This window comes from Tribolium madens, unplaced genomic scaffold (genome assembly GCF_015345945.1).
Source record: "Tribolium madens isolate multiple individuals breed KSU strain unplaced genomic scaffold, Tmad_KSU_1.1 Scaffold_20;HRSCAF=117;Tcas5.2_LG4, whole genome shotgun sequence".
NCBI lineage: Eukaryota > Metazoa > Arthropoda > Insecta > Coleoptera > Tenebrionidae > Tribolium > Tribolium madens.
Genome location: NW_025400985.1, coordinates 13,908,309 through 13,926,204, shown reverse-complemented (window position 1 = coordinate 13,926,204; position 17,896 = coordinate 13,908,309). Strand labels below are relative to the sequence as shown.

Sequence of the window (17,896 nt, the reverse complement as noted above, 5' to 3'; positions counted from 1 at the left end):
TGCAGATTTTGATGTTTTTGATGGACAAAATTTTTCACTTTTACATAAACCATTACGAAGCTATTTTTTAGATTTTTTTCACCTTTTTAACATATTGTTAACCCAATCCAAAAATAAAAATATTAATTACTAGGTGAACTTTTTTTACAGAATGTCTGGAAAAAGTGAAGTGTGGGAATATTGTGAAAAAGTAGATAAATCCGCTGTTTGTTGTTTTTGCAAGAAAAAATACAATTCGTCAAATAGCACTGACATTCTTTGGCGACATCTACGCAGTATACATTCTATTGAAATACCTTCAAAAAGCAAGGATATGAGGTATTATATGCCAAACTGTCTTGTATGTTTTAAATAACACTGTTTCTTTTCAGTTATAAAACAAACACTCCTCAATCTAACTTTAAAACAGATAACGTAGAGGATCTTCCAGTCTCTAAAAGCAATGAGGAAGATGATCTTCAAGCTTGTTCATCAAGCGCTTCTTTGGACACAGAAGCTTCTACAACTTCTAGTCATCAATCAAAAATTACTTCCTGCTTTTTTACGACGGGTCAGTTAAAAAAGAAATCTGAAAAAATCACTGACATGGTGGCCACAGATTCGCTCCCCTTAAGTTTTGTACATAATGAGGGTTTCTGAAAATTAATAAACTTTTTGGAACCTTCATATCAAATTCCAAGCCGAACTTCGATAAAAAGAAGACTAGATCTGTTGTATCATGAGAAAAAACTTAGAGCAAAGAAAATTTTACAAGAAAATGCTTACACTGCACTGACAACGGACATCTGGACCTTAAGAAAATCAGTTGCTTTTATAACAGTAACCAGCTCATGATAACCAAGGACTGGCAGTTACAATCAATAAATGTAGATAACTGCGAATTTTCAGAAAGACATACCGCTCAAAATACGAGTATTAAAGAAAAACTACAGTCAATTGTAACGGAATGGGGAATTGCAACTAAAGTTTGTGCAACAGTACACGATAACGCTACAAATGTTACAAAATCTTTGCACGTACTTTACAGTATGCATAAACTCAGGTTTAAATGTCTGTGAAGCAACTAAATTATTGATAAAAATATGTAGTACTTTCGTGGCACATTTCTCGCACTCAACTGTCGCATGTGAAGCGCTGAAAAAGGTTCAGAAACAATTAAACTTACCGGAACATAAATACAATACAAAAACTGCAAGCAACTTGAACCTGACAGAGTCTGAATGGATAACAATAGAAATTTTTAAGATTTTGCCAGAATCTTTTGAAAAAGCAACTAGTATTCTATCGTCAGAAAAACTTGTTACATTATCAATGGCAAAATTCATAATGAATTCAATCTTAAATAATTTTTTTAAAGAATGATGTAGAGGATGATTTATATGAGATGATTAAGATATTTAAACAAACAGTGAGAAAAGAAATTTAAACAAGATTTTTTTATAATGTCAGTGATGCTAATTTAACAATTTTCGACATAACATCGTTACTGGACTTAAGGTACATAAATGATGTACCCAGCAACATAAAAGAAGCAAGAAAAACTTTTTTGGATTTAATGCTGTCAACAACAACTATTGACGCCGAACCTTCAAATGAAGAGAACATCAATAACGAAGTCACAAGTGCATTAAACTTTCTTTTTCCCYAAAAATCACTCCACTCCCAAGAACCAATCAAATAATTGAGTCAGTAGTAAACAGGTATTTTATTGAAAAACCACAAAAAAAATGCGAGTCGCCTCTCCAGTGGTGGAAATCCAATGAAATCAAATTTCCAAAAATTAGGGCAATTTGCAAAAAAATATTTATGTATTTCGGCAACATCGGCACCTTCAGAACGAGTTTTTTCTTCAGCAAGGAACCTGTTAAATGCCAAACGAAATTGTTTGTCGGGAGAAAATGTTCAGTTATTCGTATTTTTATATGAAAATCAGCATTTATAAGCTTTTTGCTTCTTTTTATTTAATGTGATATATACCTAACATACTTATTGCTCTTAACCTTTGTTTTCGTTATTTATTTGCAACTAGGTATAAAATATTTGTCAATAGATACCTACATGTACTTCTTTTTGATGATGATTTAATATTTAATCCGGTWWCGGACTCGTTTCTGATGCGGATCATTTCTGATCCGGAGTATTGAAAATCTGTTTAGGTTACGGATCGTTTCTGATCCGGATCATTTAAATTTTGATCCGGTACGGATCCAAATGGTTGATCCGTTTACTACTGGTAAGTTTTGGGTTAATGCTGCATGTGGAATGTCGGCTAAACAGCAACGTATATATTAATTTTCTAGAAAACGTTATGCTCCCTTCTGAAACAAGCGTATATCCCAATCAAAACTTTATATTTCTGGAAGATAACTGCTCCGTGCATATGTCACAGAGGGTTAAAGCATGGCTAGAGAATAATAATATAACAATATAAATGTCCAAGTCGCAGTCCAGATCTAAATCCCACTGATTGTGGGATTGTTGTTAAAGCATCAATGCTTAATATTTCGTAACCGAGCAGATCTTGCTCAAAATAGATGTAAAGTCTTTCATTCAAAATTTAATTCGCAATGTATACCGCCACATCCAAACATAAATGTGTTTTTGAAATGTATTTACGACATTCAAATAGAAACCTACGTGAAAATTACATCRCTTAAAAACAGAATAATAAAAACACAAAAAACTTCATTAATGAAAAAATTCTACAGGGCCCTGTAAATCCGAGGAAGTTACCTACAGTACCGTTAAATTAACGAATTTCCCCGGAGTTTCCTCATAAATTAGTACCACTGCCAGCCTGCCACGTGCTTGGGAAATTTGGGAGAAATGGTAAAGGAGCAAGATATAGACCAATCTATGAATGGTTCCCTTTGTATAGTAGTTGCTTAACTTAGCATTTTTTATATTATAAATAGCATAGCCTGAGACTGCAGTCCAACGTTGCGATTGACGGTACAATTGTACTATTTTTAGTACTTTTTGTTACAACTTCCCACCTTAGTACCACTTTAAGRAATTTACTACGTCTTTGAAAATACTAAGAAATCGTATTTTTATAAATTATAGTTTATTTTGTATTTTAACGTTGTTACCTGTTCCTGAAWTACTCACATGAAGTTTGCATGATGAACGTGAAGTGAGTCTCAGTTCAAATCCCCACTCTTTTAATTTCATTATCATGACAGAATCACAGATTACTATATCTGATTGCTACTAAACGGTTAATCTGTGACAGAATCCTAACCTATAAATTAACAAAGATAACCAGCATAACCACGTGACTTTACGGCAAGTGAATGTAAAAGTAACAAACAAAATGGATAGGTATGCTTAAACAAGTAAAATAATATTTTTGCATTTGGATAACTTCTCTGTTTTAGATTCCTAATCAAAAAAACTTGTCAAGAAACCTCTGATGTGTCAAATTCTAGCAACAGTTTCCAAGAAAAAGCGAACGAGCAATTACAGTTATTAAAAGAGTCTGATCAGGATAACGAAAGCGAGAAAATACCAAGAAAAACTAGACAATACATACAAAATTACTCCGAGGAGTGGAATAAAACCTACAACTGGGTTGAAAACTTAAATAACAAACCTTACTGCAAGGTATGTTGTAAATCATTAGTGGGTGATAGTTTTCATTTGAAGAGACATGAGTAAACTACAATTCATATGAGAAAAATGAAAGCCCTTAAAAACACCATAAAAATTGATAAAGTCCTAGTAGACAAAGAAAAATCGTCTCTTAGTGGGAAAATTGCACGAGCAGAGAGTAAATTATGTGCCCTTATTTGTTACAAAAATCCTCCTTTTCTTCTGCTAGATGAATTAATTCCAGCTTGTGCGGATATTTTTGACGACTCAGTTGTTGCAAAATCACTCAAGTTAAAACGAGATAAAGGAGCTCAAATTATTGTCAATAAATTGGGTCCTTCTGAAGAACGAGCAATTATAGCTAAAATAAAGGAGGAAGACAAATATTTTTCAATAATTCTGGATGAAACCACCGATATTAGCACTGTGAAAAGCTTAGTATTACTAGTAAGATTGTGGAATGACAACGAGGCCGAAGTCCATRATTATTTTTTAACTTTACTTGAAGTGAGAGAAAGTACAGCACAGGGATTATTCAATTCAGTGAAGACATTTTTTGACAACAATTCTATACCGTATGAAAATCTAATTGGCTTTGGGGCAGATAATGCCAGTGTAATGATGGGTGACAGAAAAGGCCTTAAAGTTTTATTGAAAACATTAAATCTATCAATATTTGTATTGGGCTGTAGTTGCCATTCTCTAGCTTTATGTTCATCGCACGCATGTGAAAAGTTACCTAAATCAATTGAAGCATTCTTACGAGATGTTTATTCACATTTTTCAAAGAGTTCACGTCGCGTTAATGAATTAGAGGAGTTTCAAACATTTTGCCGTGAGAAAAAAACTAAGATTTTGTATTTAAGTTCTACAAGATGGTTATCGAGACGTGTAATGTATTAATATGGGTTGAGTAGTTTGAAATCTAAAACTTTTTTTTTAGGCGGTTGTGAAACGTGTACTGGAGCACTGGAATTCTCTTACTCTCTATTTTCAATCTAACGTCACAGAAAATGATTCAGTTAAAGGTATTCTAGACGCCTTCAGAAATCCAGTCTTCAAATTATACTTAGGTTTTTTATCATACATATTACAAGTAGTGGATCATGTTAACGTTAATCTTCAATCAGAAGAAGCAAAAATTCCAGATTTACTTGAGAAAATGACTGCTTTATATAACGATATTAAAATGTTATATAAAACTTAGTATCCTAAACAGTTCAAAAATAGAAGAAATTATAGTTAGTAATCCTAGCAACTATAGACCATTAGAGGAATTATATCTGGGAGCCATATTTGACAGTATCGAAAAATCAGGTCAAATTGCAAAAAATGATTTACATGGTGTAAAATTGCGCTGCCTTGATTTTTTAATTGAATTGTCAAAACAAATTAAATTAAGATTCGACTTCAACGATTTATGTTTAAAATTTGCGGCAAATTTTACTTCTTCTGTAGCTACATCAGGAAAAGTAATGTCTATTGTAGAGTGGAAACAATTATTCCCTTATTTAAAACTTGACTTAGAACTTGTAAATGTTGAATGGCAAATGCTTTCAGAACAATCTTGTCTTAAAAATTTAAATGATAATAATGTAACTGCTTTTTGGAAAAAGGTAGCAAACTGCAAAAACGGATTAAATCAACCTATGTTTCCTAATTTATTGAAACTTGTCAAGGTAGTCTTAAGTTTGCCACATTCATCTGCAGCAGATGAACGAATCTTCTCTCAGTTAACATTGATGAAAAACAGACTAAGGAATCGGTTGCAGATTTCTACGTGTTCTTCCATTTTACACGTGAAACAATCTGTAAGGTTAGCTGGGTCAATTGAAAAGTGGAAACCAAAGAATACAATTAATAAAAATGTGATTTCTAACTGTGATTTAGAAACAATATTTGAGTCTGAAGAAACCAATGAGTTTATCTAGTTTAAGATCTGTGTTTATTTTTTATTAGAATTTATGAATTATTTTTGTTGTGCTACTGAAATATATAAGTATATATTTAGTTGTGTTGTATAACTATTTTCTTTTACTTTTTATATTCTATTTATTTGCGCAATGAAACAATACGCTAACCCCTACAACTTAATTAAATATTCGGAAAATAATACTTATACAGAAGATATAAAGTTCCCACTTTTTACTAAAATTTAGTACTTTTATTGTTATACTATTGGTACAATTTGTTCCACCGCAATCGCAACGTTGCTGCAGTCTCAGTTCTTCCTTGTCTTGTGCCATACTTCACACGCTCAGCCAACGAGAATTCTTCGCTTGAAGAAGATACAATTAAAGTATCAAAACGTCGCGACGAATTTAATGTTTTATTTCCCTGTGTCCTATWAACCATTTTCTACACAATCAGCTATAGTATTTTTCAAGGACAATAAACACAAAATAAAGAATTATAAATAGCAGTAGTTTGTAAACAAATTCGCTTTTATTATCAGACAGTTGCTTTTATTATCCGTCAGTCGTAATGTACAGTTCGTCTTGGTGATAAAGTCGTTTACGAATTCTGTGTTTTTTTTTTWAAAACCAAGTGCTGGCGGCTTAAAACAAAATTGGCGCAGTCAGCAAGATCAATCAATCGATTGATTGATACATTCGGTTACAAACGGTCAGTGAAGAAAAACGCGTTTGGTTTGTTTCAACAATTTAAACCGAGAACGATCCATCAAACCAAACTCAGACACTTCAGAGTTTCGGATCCTAAAAATTTCGTGGAGACAAGGACAAGCATCGCCAACTCTTCGCAGTGGAGACGAGGACAAGCATCGCCAACTCCTTCACACCCCGGGTAGAGGACAAACATCGCCAAAGCCTGGTTTAGTTTTAAGGACAAGTCGAGGATAAGCATCGCCAACACCTGATTAGGTTAAGTTCAAAGAGGTTTCAAGAATTTTTCAAGAAAGCACAAATCAAGTTCCAATGAAAAGCGCACTCTACACACTGTGAGTGACATAATTTTACTCATTTTCAAATCAAATCAAATCCAATGCCTCAAAGAAAAATAATTTTCATTTTCAAGTTTTTCAATTCAAGTAGAATAGAATTTAATTTTAAGAAGTTTTAGTTTTAAGGACCCTTAGTATTAAGAAACCCAAAATAAAAATAAAAAAACAAACAAAATTGGCGCATTTAATATCAAAAAATTTTGCCCAAACAAAAATCAAAACCAACATCATTTTTTATTTAAACGAATAGATAAAKATTAAAAATGTCAGAAGACAATCCTCCAGTAAATTACCAACTTTTACGCCTTTACGTTGACACAATTCCTCAATATGACGGAAATCCACATACTTTGACAGTTTCATAACGAATTGCGAGAATTTGATCGATAATTTTAGTGACCCAAACAATGACCGTTTAAATACCTTCATTTTACGAGCAAACATTGGTAAATTAACCGGTTGAGCCTTAAGTTTGGTTGGTTGGTCAAGGATAGAATCACGAACCTGGGATGAAATTAAATCCGCGTTAATTTTAACTTTTGGTGATCAGCGAAATATCGATTGTTTAGTTCAAGATTTGTTAACATTAAAACCAAACAGAAATGAAACACCATATCAATTTGGTATGAGATGTCAAGATTCGGGCAGTTTSATAATTTCAAAATTAAATAGTCAAGAAATCCCGATCGCAGAAAACATCATAAAATTACGAAATTACGACGAATTAGCTTTAAAAACTTTCATACGTCATTTGCCTGGTCAAATTCAAAGTAACATCTGTTTACGAAATCCAGACAGCCTCGAACGTGTAATGACCCCCTTAATCGAAAACGGAAATTTTCTTTATTATCAAAACAGGTCAAATACCATCAATCAAAATTCCACTTGAAAAAATGCAGCCAGCACACAGACAAAATTCATTCCCGAACAGACTTAACAGACCGAACATTAACAAATTTCCACAACCAAACTATCAGCACCAAAGTAACAGAGTAAATATGTAATCTAAATGTTGCTATCAAATACAACACCCAAATCTTTAACCTTCTGAAGTCTTTGTATGGTAATTTCATTAGTAGTATAATCATGAAGGAATATTTCGGATTTATTACAATAGTATACACTTGAACGTTAACTATCATTAATAGGCAAGCCATTTTTGTACCAGTTGTCAATTTTAAGATCTGCTTACAAACTTGGACATGTTATTTAACGAAAGGTTTTCAGGTCATCTGCCTATAATAATGAACTAGCCTTGAGATCAACTATTGTATTATTGATGAAGGCATTAAACAGCAGAGGACCCGACACCTGATGTCGCTTGTATTCATATTGAAGTATTGAAGTGTCACAACTTGTGACACTTTTGACGCTTGTGCAAAATATGGTTGGAATCGTAGAAGATCAAGACAAAAAGGAAGTTTTTGTACCTCCGACAGTTGTATATGAAGCATTAGCTGCTTTGAATAAAGTGGTGGCAGCCAAATCAATACATTCGTATAAAAATAGTAGATTGTTTAACAAGTAAAAAAAAAAGATGGGATCAAGTTTTCCCGAGCTATAAAACTCACTTTTCTTACGCGTTGAACACGTACTTTTTTCGTGTACTTCACGACTTCACGAAAATTATTTTTTTTTTTWAAGAAATTGTCTTGTTCCTATTAGCAAAGTTATCCGTGTCAAGCATTTGTTTCACTMATTTTAGGAGATTTTCACAATGGGACGCCACAGATATCGTGAAAATGGGGACTCGTATGACTCAGACTCTAGTGATGATGAGTCCCGACTAAAAAGAGCTGCACCTGGGGTTTCAAGCACGATTTCACCCCAGTCAGAATCGCTGGACTGGAACAGTTGGTGGAGAATCTGAGTCAACGACTGTCAAACCCTAATTTTGCAGGCACATCGAGGGCCGTGAGCGCCAGAAGCGATCTAATTCAAGAATTTGCGCCAGGAAATCCTAATCTTAGCTCAGCTAAGTGGATACACACGATCGACCAACTGGTCCTCGTCAATGCGTGGGACGAGCGCACGACAATATATAATATGATCAGTCGATTAAAGGGACTCGCAAAAGATTGGTATGATAATCTTGAGCATATGATAGGAGCTGGGAAGAGTGGAAACGCCTGCTGCCATTCCCAGATCATCATGACTATGCTTCTACATTACGTAAGCTGCTGAACAGGGTGAAAGAGGATGGAGAAACTTGGGCTCAGTATTATTTCGGGAAATTAAATTTGTTGCAAGCTTGTGACATAACAGGAACAAATGCAGTTTCCTGTCTCATTGATGGTATTACTGATGTTACACTTAGAAACGGAGCTAGAGCGGGGCGATATACCACTCCTAAGAGCTTATACGCCGAATATTTGTCCACCTTAAGGTCTGAGGGAGCAAAGCGAGAAATAACACAATCAAGGGTGTATCGAGAAAAGAGGCGATTCGCGTCTACTCGAGCTGAGCAGCAAAAACCGTATTCTGTAGTCCGGTGCTATAACTGACGCGAGCGAGGGCATGTAGCAGCAAAATGTCCAAAGTCTAGGATCGACTGTAAGAAATGCGATCGAATTGGACATTCGGATGTGGAGTGCCGACGCGGTGCTAAAGAAAACCCAACTAAGCAAGCCCTGACCACAAAAGTGGCTAATGTAATACGAATGTAATAAGAATTATTACATAGACATCAAAGTCAATGATAAGCCGACGCGAGCCTATATTGACTCGGGGACAGAACCAGTGCTCATTAAGCGAAGCGTCGCTGCAGATCTGGGTCTTACATGGAAGCCAAGCCTACAGCTAATTCGGGGCTATGATCAGGGGATCACCAGGGTCTATGGAGAAGTCGAAGTGAAGTTAGAGGTCGACCTGGTAAAGGCAAACGTAAAAGCCTTTAATCGTCGGTGACAGCGCACAACGTGTGCCTGTTATCGTTGGTCATACCTTTCTGAATGCAGGAGGTAATACGATCATAGCCAACGAGGAAGCTGTAAGAGTTGTAGACGGGGAAAATGAACCCATTCGAGCTTTCTTAGAATAACTTCCACCACGAAAAGTAGCTCTGTGGGCTGACGTCAATGACGTCAATTGTCAATGAATTTCGTGATTGTTTCGCACAGAATGTAGCCGAATTAGGTACCACAAACGTAACAGAGATAAAATTAACATTAACAGATGATAAGCCTGTGATTTATCGCCCATATCGGTTATCACATCATAAACGAGAAATTATGAGAAGATAGTAGACGATTTGCTAGGTAGCGGTATAATAAAGGAATCTGACTCGCCATATTCGAGTCCTATATTGTTGGTGCGGAAGAAAGRTGGGCAACATCGTATGTGTGTTGATTATTGAATTGACAATTGAATTCGAAGACAGTTAAAGACCGATTTCCGTTACCTCGATTAGATGAACATTTGGACAAGTTGAGTGGAGCAAAGTTTTTCACAACACTAGATCTTGCAAGCGGATATTACCAGATTCCAATGGCAGCTGACTCGATCTCAAAGACAGCTTTCGTCACACCTGATAGGCATTACGAGTATTTCCGAATGCCTTTTGGTCTAGCTAATGCATCAGCGGTGTTCCAACGAACTATGAATAAGGTATTTATTTGGTTCGTTACGGTTTCAAACTGCTTTTTGTTACATAGACGAGGTCTTCTCAAGACTTTGATAAGGGAATTAACAATTTTCGAACAGGCAAAGATTAAAGCCGTGACAGCTTTTCAAAAACCAACGGATAAGCTTAGACAATTTTTGGAACTGTGTGGGTATTTTATACGTATTATATACGTAAAAAATTATGCGTCGATTGCAAGTATCTTGACCAGTCTTCTAAAAAAGAGTAGTTCGTTTCTTTGGGGAGAAGCACAGGAACGAGCTTTTCAAACTTAGAAGGAAATCTAGACCGGTTCATGCCATTTATAATGAATGCCAAGGCAGAGACAGAACTCCATACGGACGCTTCCAAAGTGAGAATTGGCGGCATCTCATTTACAATTACCCGCGATCAATTTACCGGTGTTCAATGTGTCGTATGGCGGTTGGCCCGAATTTTGAAAGAATTTTAAAGGTTTGATTCATACTAATAAATCATTGACCGAGGTGCAAAAATTTCATTAATTGAAGTCTAGTTTAAAAGGAGATGATATACAAGTTGTACAATGAATAAAACTTCAATCACAGAATTATGAGACCGTCGTTAAACTACTTCGCAAAAGATACGAATTAAATAAGACATTATACATACAATTATATATTATTATATATATAATTGTTAATGAACATGTCAATGCAATTTTTAATGTACTGGGTATATAGCGCGAAATATTAAGACAACTTGTGGACAATATCCAGGCTCGTTTGCGTTGTTTACAGGTTTTGGACGAACCGGTAGGTTTTTGGACTAGATTGCTGAAACATCAAAATTAGAATCATCACGGGTTAATAAAAATGTTGATAGTCGGGCACAGAAGATGACATCGCATCTTGCTATCAACACATTGTCGTGTGTCTTATACAGCAAGTAGTATTTAATTTTTAATTGCGAGAGGTTTCTAAATATGTCAATAAATAATCGTATTACCGAGGTAAAACGGCTAAAGCTATGTTTAAATTGTTTGAGACGAAGTCATTTTGCTACAAACTGTAAAACTCTCAAATGTAATAAGTGTAACAAAACACATAATGTTTTATCTCTCAAGGGCTGTTGTAGATGGCCTGGTCAAGCCATCTACAAGTACACGAGAAATTAATGTAGAGGCCCAAAAATTTACACCTCAATATGTTTCGAATCACGCCATTAGTCTGAAACAGGTCAAGTTTTGTTATGAACTGCCATTGTGTATATCAAAGATAAGCGCGGAACCAGGGCCTCGCCAACCCGGGTAGACCGCACCCGGGCGGCAGGTCAAGGAGGCGGCACAAAAATTTTGTCTAAGGGCTTAGTAATTACAAAATACATCAACTGTGGATTCAAAGGCGTAAAGCTATAGTTCGCATCCGCGAATGAATTTTTTTTTTTTTTCGCAACATTTGTGGAAAGTTGATAAAAAATTTAGGAGCGGCGAAATTGATCCATACAATAAAAAAATAAGATTTTACTTTAAATAAAAAAAACACAGCATGTCTTCCTATGTGTGTTTATAGTATATCGCCAGTATGGCGATATTTTAGCCAAAATTAATGTTGTTAACAAAATATTGCAAACAAGTAGTATTATCATTATCATCATGCGTAAAGCATTTAGAAAATTTAAATAAATATTTAGAAACAAAAAGGTCAGACAAGAAATTTGACAAAGTACTGGTAACTGCAAAAGAAATAGATGCAGATTTAGAGACTCAGCCGACCTTTCCAGCAGCTTCCACCATTAGAAAGAGGTCAAAAAAGAGAATTTTTGCTTATGAACATGATTATGAACCAATTTCAATTAAAAAATTAAAAGTCAATTTTTATTCTTCTTTTCCAGATGTCGGTAAATAATTGGTTCAATTTCCGAGGCTTCAGCTGTTACAATCTATTCCTTCGTGTTTGTTTGTTTTTTRCAGAGATCTTTGAAAGCACTGCACTTAGTACTCTATCTAAGATTGTGTCCAATGTAGATCAGCATTCTAGCATTCTGAGTGAGATTTATCGGAAATGTACTACATCAGAAAACTCTATAACACAACCCGAGGACAGTCCTAGCTTACCTTTAAAGGATTTCTCTCTGAAGATAAATTAGAAAGTCCCACCCTGTATCAATACATGGTAGATCAGATTAACAATTATTTATTTCGAAAATTTAAACTAATTGCTTTTAGGTGTTGAGATTAGCAGCTGTAGGAGGTTCTGATATTAGGTCACAATGCAGACGTATAATGCAGTATTTCATGACAAATAGTCTTGCCATGAAATTTAATTGGAAAGGAAAAGAAAAAATAGCATTTCAAAAAACCAAAACAATGACGTTAATAGGTATATGGTACGCGACTTTTGTCAGATAATTATTTTTACTGGAGTTATTTAACATATAGGCTAATAGCCTACTTTCAAATTCCAATCGTTGCTCCGTCTTATCGCTTTCAAAATCTCTTATGTTATTAAAATACGAAAATACAGTATATAATTGTTTCAGAGTCAGCAAAACAAACTTTCCCAGACATTTTTAAAAGTATGTATACTATGTTTACTTTTTTTATACAGTATGTCCCCGGATTTGGTTTACAAGAGGAAACATTTTTTATCTTTGATTTTACGCCAAAACTGCAAAGGAAAAACATTTTTGCTTTACCTGAAACTAGCAAATCTGTGATTAAAACTTCATTATTCTGATTCAGTGAAAAGAAAAGTTAAGTTTTTGGACAAGAGTGTAGATAGAATAATAAAATTGGTGAAAGGCAAAAATACTATTTATCATCAAAAGATTTTTAAAACGCACCAGTCTGCAAGAAACTGTAATTTATTAGTTGAAGAGGAAGGTGAAACCAGCTGGGGAATAAGCAATGATTCAGAAAAATATTCAGTTAAAAAACTCCCTGATTCAAGGTGTTGTTTAACTTGTCCAGAATGTAAAATATGCTTACATATGTGTTCATGTACTTGTAATGATTTTACTCTTAAACTTAACAATTGCAAGCATATTCACTATATTTTTATGGGAAAAGTTCAACCGCAGAATGTCGTATGTGATGAAAATAGTGGATATCAACTGTCTGAAAACTCAGTTGAAGACACTGATCGCTTTGTCACAGCACTAGCTACGCAGACAGAAAATAAGAAACTCTGTAGCGATTTACTAAATAAAGTAATTTTGAAATTGCAGAAGTCTGATTTAAATGATTTAAGTGATTCAACCATAGTAGGATAGTTGTCTGAGTGAAAGAGTATCCTATAACGAGTTCCAAAGAAAGTGCGATTTGAAGTGGAAATAGGCCCATACTATTTGTTGCCTTGTACAGGTGACTTCCGGTCACTTTCTTAGTGGGTGAGCAAAAGGTCTATGGTATCTTCCTATTATCTATTCATAACCATAATTAATTTGTTGACACATTATTCCCAATAAGTCCCATATTCCAATAACACCGATAAGTTTTTCGCTCCGCTCCTATCCGCATTGTCACACACAGAAAGAAAGAGAACAATCCCAAAATAATAAAAACCCAAGTAAAAAAAGAAAAAAAAAAGTTAAAACAACATATTGAGTTTCGAAAAATTCAAACAACAATCATACCTATTTGTAAAATGTAATGTTAGATACTGTAATATTCCGAACATCTTCACCGAGCAAAGCAATGAGTATTTTTTTTTCTATTTAAAAACTGAATTTGCGTTCCCACAAGCTACGGTATTATTAACATCTGGAAAAAGTCAACATTCTTAAAAATGTGGAGAGTCGCAATAAAGTTATCAAACATCCGGTCATTTCTTTAGAAATTTAAAGACCTAAATTCGATACGCCTTTAATAGGATGTCAAGCGAACAGGACCAAACGACGCCAAGGCCACACGTGTGTTTCTTGGAAATGCACAAATTTTCCATTGTAAATTTTATTTAAATTGTATTAGTTTTTGTCAATATTAGAAGAGCAATACATGTTGTAAATTTGACAGAGGATGTAAAACATCTAGGGAAATGAAATTTTCTATAATTTTATGGCGCAATTTTAAGCTTAATTAATTTAAAGAATTTGAATTGTTGTACAATGGGACGATATCTTWCTTACTTTCAAATTCTTTAATAATCTATTTTGCATGGYAATTTCCTATTTTCAGTTATTGACAAACTTCTTGTTACAAACTGATAAAAAACGTAACAAATAAATTGTTACCTTTTTAATTGACCCTTTCGATAAATCTTTCTTTCTTTTCTTCTTCTTCTTCTATCTATTTATAGGTTTACAGATGTATTAATTTAAGGTAGTTTTGAAAGACCTGGTTCAAATTTTGTAATAAMTGTAAATCGTTGCAAATTATTGTCGTCAGCGGATCCCCAACATCTGAGTCAAAAGTCAGTTTAGATAATTTTAATTAGCTTAAATAATAAGTTCATTTTGTTGTAAACTGAACTTGGTTCCTTTGGTTGTTTAAATTTACCGATAAACAAAGTCGTGATTTGTCAAAGCTTTAGAGAAGTGGAAGCAATTTTTGCTAAAAACTCACTTGGGAATGGACAACTTGTTAGGGATCGGCAGCGACAGTGCCAATAGTCTGTGTGGCCAAAATCACTCTCTTTTTAGTCTCTTAAAAGAAGATGTCCCTCAACTAAAACTTGTGAGGTGTGTCTGTCATTCTTTAAACAATGCTTGCTCTAAAGCAATTGATGAACTACCTGCACATGTTGAATTTTTATGTAGAGAAATATACACTTGGTTTTCACGTAGTTCCAATCGAAAAATCGAGTAAAAGCTATTTCGTCTTATCAACACCAATGAAAGCAGAACATGTCACTCGTTTGTACAACAAGGTGGCCTTCCCGTTATAATTCGGTAGCACATATTTTAGAAAATTGGATAGAGCTTAGAACTCACTTTAATTTAGTTGTGAAAAAAGATAAAAATTGTGTGATATGTTAAATGACAACGAAAATTTATTGTATCTGAAATTTTTAAAATCATTACTTATTGAAATAAACAGAGTTAATTAAAATTTTCAAAAAATGGACTTGGATGTGACAAAGGCGTATGATAATTTCGAAGAATTATTTTTGCTCTTGTGTAGAAAAATTTGTAAACCAGTTTTTGTGAATCAAGGAGTTGGATCTCTTATACAGAATATGAATATATTCACTAAACTCACGATATGTCAAAATAACGTTAAGTTAGTTAAACAAAAAGTCACTGTGGCTATGTTGGTGACAACTTCATTCAAGGTTTAACAACCTTGTCGTTGTCACTTGATTTGAAATTATTTAATCATTATTGTCATTTTTGATTTAAGCAGTCATGGACACAAAAAAAAATTTACTGTCTGCCAAAGGAGTGCAAGCGGATTCGGAAAGCGATGATGACTGTTTATTTTAGTTCTAAAAAGTTTATTATTTAATAATTTAATAAATGTGTTACAAATTCTGTTATTAGATGCTCATAACCTATCTTTCAATCGTTTGACGCATGTGCCGTGTACCATCGAAATTTGACATCAAGTACAGTCAGTTGAAATAATAGTCATCTGTGTCGTTAAGATACACTCAAAAATTTTGTCTCTCGTTCTCATAAAGTGTTACTTGTACTCGATAACCACTCCTCACACATTGATAGTAATGCACTTTTGCAAGGAAAACGGCATGATTTTACTATCTTTTCCTTCTCACTGCTCTCATAGACTCCAATCACTGGATCGATCTGCATTCGGCCCTTTGAAGAAAGCTGTCAATTCAACCTGTGATGCAAACCACCCAGGAAAGACAATGTCAATTTATGACATTCCAGGGATTGTAGCGTCTGCTAGGCCACTTGCTCTTACACAATCAAACATTCGAACTGGTTTTCGCAAAACCGGAATTTACCCACAYAATAAGAATTTATTTACWAGTATCGAAACATATTATTAGATACATTGCARGGTTTGTTATCATGCATTTAATTAAAACCCTCAAATGCAAAAAATGCGTAAGTGCGTTGATTGGGACTCAAATAAAATYATATATCTGCTAACTTCCACCAAAGACAGGACAGGATTAATGTTAATTAATTACAGCTATTAATATAACGAGAATAATTAAGCGATTTATGATAATCGAGGACGATGCTAGGTGACGAGGCTAGCCGAGTAACCTCCCCATCGTCCGAGATGATTTAAATCGCTAATATTCGAGTTATATTGAAAGCTWTATCGTACAATGCCACATGTATGGCAGTGTCGTCTATTTTAGACACGTTTTGTTACATCTGAAAAAAATGGAAATGTACCATTGAAATGTTATATCGAACGATCAAGATAATTTGTAATCGAGTCACCTTTGCATCCGAAAAAGTATGTCTAACTGCACGTAAAACGTCARATAAAATGACAAGTCAAAAGGTAAAACGGCAAAATGGGCTCGAATTAGTCGCCGACGTATAATAATACGAGTAGGACCGCTCTTTTTTGAAGGTAAAWTATAAATTTAGTTATTATAATCATCACCTTTTTGATCATGCCATTTTACTTTTCGACTTGTCATTTTACAGGCATACGTTTTCGAATCCAAGGTTGACTCGATTACAAATTATCTTGATCGCTCGATATTATACTGAAGTCTTTATTTTCCATAACCTTTCTCGCATCAATAAATACAAAAAATTACAACTTTTTAATTAATTAAGTCAGAACATTTGATGAGCACCGCCTTAACCGGTGTGAGGAACTGGGGGCAACAGGAATTCTGTTACAACCGTGCTTCGAAAGACCCCATAAAAAAATTATTTTAGAACGGGCTCAGCGAAATAAAGCTCTGGCCAGAATTCGAGCCTTAATTGAAGATGAGTCTACGTCGACTTGAGTCTCAAATACCATTTCATGACTCACCACCTTGAGTATAAGTTCCATTTTAAGCAGGCCGCGTCATGTTCAATGTTACGTAGGTAACCTCACTTTTTAGATACATCTGAAAATATTTTCGTACGTCGCATGCATCCACGTTTTTTACTTCTATAGGGCAGTAACTCTCAACCTGGGGGTCGTGGATCTATTTTAGGAGGTCGCAAAAATTTAGCGATAAATAGTTTTGAATTTGAGTTGAAAATTAGTAACCCGGATTAAAATTCTTAAATTGAAACGGAACAAACACTGAAAAAGTATCGATACAATTCTTTGAATTCAAGATTCGAGTCGAACCAACTCGTTGCACACGTGCAATTCCTGGAAGTAACGCTGTGATGTGGGAAATGGGATTATAAAGATTTCAAGAAATAGAAACTTATTTTCACCTGTGTATTTGTGGTGTGCTGATGTATTCTGTTGTGTAGTTTAAAACATAATATTTTATTGGATTTTTTGAAAAAACATGCATTACATTAAATGCTAATAATAACAATCAATCGGGACCATCTAATTATCAACCGGCTAATTCACAACAACTTCCGCTTTAAATGATAGTAATAAAAGATTAGCAAAAAAAGTAAATATTATTTTTGTAGTAACTACCAGGTGAATAAAAAGTATGGAACCAAACGTTTTTTGCTTAAACTATTTATTTTTTAGAAAAACTAATTGATGAGTGATAAAGTACTATAAAAATGTGATGATTTAACAAGAATAAAACTTTTCGAAATTTCCTTTTGTTTTTGAGTTCTACAAAAAAAAATATTTTTTTAAATGGCAACCCACTATAAAATCATTTTTCTCATAAAAGCTATACTCTAAGGATTACAACTAT

General features: G+C 34.2%; 1 pseudogene; it reads left to right on the top strand.

Moving 5' to 3' along the window:
• The first annotated feature begins 6,122 nt into the window (after positions 1-6,122).
• LOC123005392 lies at positions 6,123-11,025 on the top strand (annotated as a pseudogene).
• Positions 11,026-17,896: the final 6,871 nt, after the last annotated feature.